Below are 3509 nucleotides of genomic sequence, written 5' to 3'. Positions count from 1 at the left end.
TTCTTGTTTTACTTTTAATCTTGAACTTTATTATTCACGATATTTGGGTATGGTTAGATACCACAGTTAGAAACTCATGATTCCCAACACATCACAACATAGGATGTTCCAAGGAAGTAAAGGAAATTAAGTGAAATACGTTGTTCCAGAGTATTTAACTCCACCAAGGCATGTAAGGGTCTACTACCTAGTTGCTACCAAAGAAGTGTTACTAATTTTGGTGTGTGTTGCGCGAACGCAAGCCCACCTATCACAAATAACGATGTGGTATCCACCACTCGGGTAGATTTTAAGTAAGCACCCCTCTCAAGTGCAATGGGAGGTCCCTAACTTTGGCCATTGACGTTATTGATCGCCCCATCCAGTTAAGTATATCACTAAGTTGTTCGTATGCCATAAAGAATACACTTTTGGTCAACTTCAGATTCCCATCCAGTTAAGTATGCCACTAAATACATATTACCAAATTATTTAACCCCACAAAAGCATTTAAGGGTCTACTACCTAGTTGCTACCAAAGAAGTTTTACTACTGTTGGTGTGGGCTGCACGAACGCAAGCCCACCTATCACAAATAAAGATGTAGCGTCACCACTTGGTTAAATTTTAAGCAAGCACCCCTCCCGAGTGCAATGGGAGGTCCCAAACCTTAATTCTGCCTTCGGGGTCAACCCGGCAGCCATGGACGTTAATGATCGCCCCATCCAGGTAAGTATGTCACGAAGTTGTTCATATGCCTTTAAGTATACACTTTTGGTGAACTTCAGGTTCCCATATTGTTGTAGAGGGGGTAAAGGTACAAACAAGCCAACTGTAAAATAGGGAACACTTTGCATATCCCTTTTATTTGTACGTCTTCCGATCCTCTTTATTGCTTGTAGGCGTGTTTTGGTCAACCTTCCCAAGCTCTGCCCACAGCCACAGCCTCAACCACCAAAATAATCTTTGGTAGATGTATTTCAGTTTATGCATTTAAGTTGATAATTCTTAAAGGCTATGCGGAGTTTGTGTGTCAAACATTATTGGATATCGTTATAGTTTATGAGACACAGGTTATTTCAGATTTCACGATTACAACCATAACTAAGGTCTCATTCCGTGATGTAGTCTGTAGGGAACACAGTAGACTCGTTTATGTTCCGGATTTACGATCAAGAGTTGAGTTGCATCATGTTTTTACGCAGTGCCGTTGTTAAAAGTCAGTGTTGAACTGAGAAATAAAAATTCTCAACATTATCACACACAATATCTAAGAAAACATGAAGTGAATGTTTTTTTTGATAAATTTAGAATAGATTTGGTGGGGTGTTCCGCGCCTGAGCAGTAGTGCAACACTCGGGTGACACGCGGAGACCCCAATAGCAAGCCATTATCGTGGACTCTCCCTTTAAAAAGTAAATTTAATATCATGTGAACCATTGACCCACGTATCAAATATTAAACTGACAAGAACAGATACTACAATTGATCTTAGCCCAAAGGCCTGGCCAAACATAATGCACGGCTTTGTTTATAAAGTTGCGACAAGTAGCAATAAAACAAATTATCTGGCTGTGGTGCAAAACCGGAGCTTGAAATTAGCTCGTAACCTCAACAAAGCTATAGAAGAGGTGTAGAGTATAAATTGATTTTTTTTTATGTAATAAAAAGTTCACCATTGGTGGAAGTAAATAATTGCTTTGTTCATATTAACTAGTGGCGATGAAATTTATTATTTATGTAATGTTAAGGTTACATGATATTTTTGTTGATAATCGATGCATGGAACTCCTACTCAGATTTTATTCTTGATGTGCAGTGGTGCTTCTGAAAAGATTTTCATCCTCCATTGTGCGGAGCTGGGACCGAGCCAAGCAAGAGAGGGAATCAAGTGTTAATTGGTTCAAGTATTCAAGAGACTGCCTCCTCCACGAAGTTGTTTTGCATGTCCTCGATTCGCAGGTATTGAGATCACTAAGTTTCTGTTTCTTTGCTTATCATGATAAGTGCCCTAGTTATGATTACTTTGTGTGCAAATAAATGCTTTACATCACTCTACATGGTTTACAAATTGTTGCATATACTCTTTGATCAAAAGAACAAAATAATTTATTGGATTTGATGAGTATCTTGCTGTTACTGCTCCGTGTCACAAATCAAGGGATTGTATCCTTTGCGCAAGAAAGTTTTGAAAATTATTCTGCTGTCACTGTTTAATAAACTCATACATACCAGGTTTTAATAAAATGAACTACTTCCGAGGGATCTTGCAGTTGCGTTGCCTTTTCTTTTTTTCTATTAATGTTAAGTTTTATTATTAACGATATTTGCGTATTGTTAGATACTACAATTAGAAAATCATCATTTCAAACACATCACAGCCTTGGATGTTCCAAGTAAAGTGAAATGCCAGAATATTTTTTGTATGTGTTATAGGGTGTGCCTGGCCCCGCATTAGTTTAAAACCTGGGCAACACATGAGAACCCCAATAGTAAACTATTGTGGCGGAATTTCCCGATATAAAAATTTAGTTTAATATCGCGTGAACCATTGATCAACATGTCATATATTAAACTGACAAGAACAGACACACAATCGCCAACTAATCGCCAACTAAGTGCCCGTTTGAAAAATCCTAAAATAAATAACTTATTACTTAAAAGGGATCCCTACTTAAAATAAATAAGAAACTTATAAGTGATAAGTAGATAAATACTTATAATTTAAATAAGTGTTTGATTAAATGTCAGAATATTTTTTACTTAACTGAGCTAAATAAATAATTTTCAAATATAATTATTTTAATTCGTAAATTTTAAATTAGAAAGACATGTAAAAACATAAATTTTAAAACAAAAATTAAAAAAAAAAACGAAAAATCAAAAATAAGTTAAGAAAAAGTACGTCGTTGATAACATTTAACTTATAAGCTTATAAGTTGTAAATTTAACTTATAAGTTGGGTCGACAAACACTCGTCGATAAGTATTTATTGGCTATAAGCCAATAAGTAACTTAAACGGGAGTGGCCAAACATGCCCAAACAATCCTTTGTTCCACTTTTCTCTCTCCTTTGCTCTGCATTTATTTTCTTAGCGAAACTTAATTAGGTTTTCTTATTAGCTCCAGCTTCCTTATATAATAAATTAAGTATCCTACTACTATTAGAATTAGATTATAAATAATCAATTACTATTAATTTTATTTCTCTTCTAATTAGAAAATATTTTAAATCACTTATTCAATTCTCTTCCATATTATTATTATTATTATTATTATATAAAATTCAGGTATATTACACTATTAATTATAAATATTTGTAGAGAAAAACTTGATAGTCTCTTGAAGTTACTCCTATCCATGTCTTAATTTACTAAGAATTAATTTTTTCTATATTATATTTGAGTATTGGTTGAGTTAAGAGGCTTTTTGACTTGCATATAGGGTTGTATTTTTATTTTATCTCGAGTTAAGAGGTTAAATAAATTTTTTTAAAAACCATGGTCTTATATTTTGAATTTTGAGGGACAA

General features: G+C 34.2%; 1 non-coding gene and 3 pseudogenes across 1 annotated transcript; all 4 read right to left on the bottom strand.

Moving 5' to 3' along the window:
* Positions 1-221: 221 nt before the first annotated feature.
* LOC141699208 (U1 spliceosomal RNA) lies at positions 222-373 on the bottom strand (annotated as a pseudogene).
* A 165-nt stretch (positions 374-538) lies between these two features.
* Positions 539-715, bottom strand: LOC141699221 (U1 spliceosomal RNA; annotated as a pseudogene).
* A 584-nt stretch (positions 716-1299) lies between these two features.
* LOC141699464 (U2 spliceosomal RNA) lies at positions 1300-1494 on the bottom strand. Its single transcript, XR_012565927.1, has one exon. It is a non-coding gene; the product is annotated as a U2 spliceosomal RNA (small nuclear RNA).
* Positions 1495-2410: 916 nt separating this feature from the next.
* On the bottom strand, positions 2411-2596 carry LOC141699521 (U2 spliceosomal RNA; annotated as a pseudogene).
* Between the last annotated feature and the right edge of the window lie 913 nt (positions 2597-3509).

Source organism: Apium graveolens, chromosome 11 (genome assembly GCF_009905375.1).
Source record: "Apium graveolens cultivar Ventura chromosome 11, ASM990537v1, whole genome shotgun sequence".
In the NCBI taxonomy this organism is placed as follows: domain Eukaryota; kingdom Viridiplantae; phylum Streptophyta; class Magnoliopsida; order Apiales; family Apiaceae; genus Apium; species Apium graveolens.
The sequence above is the reverse complement of the archived record's forward strand: the minus strand, read 5'-3'. Positions and strand labels throughout refer to the sequence as shown.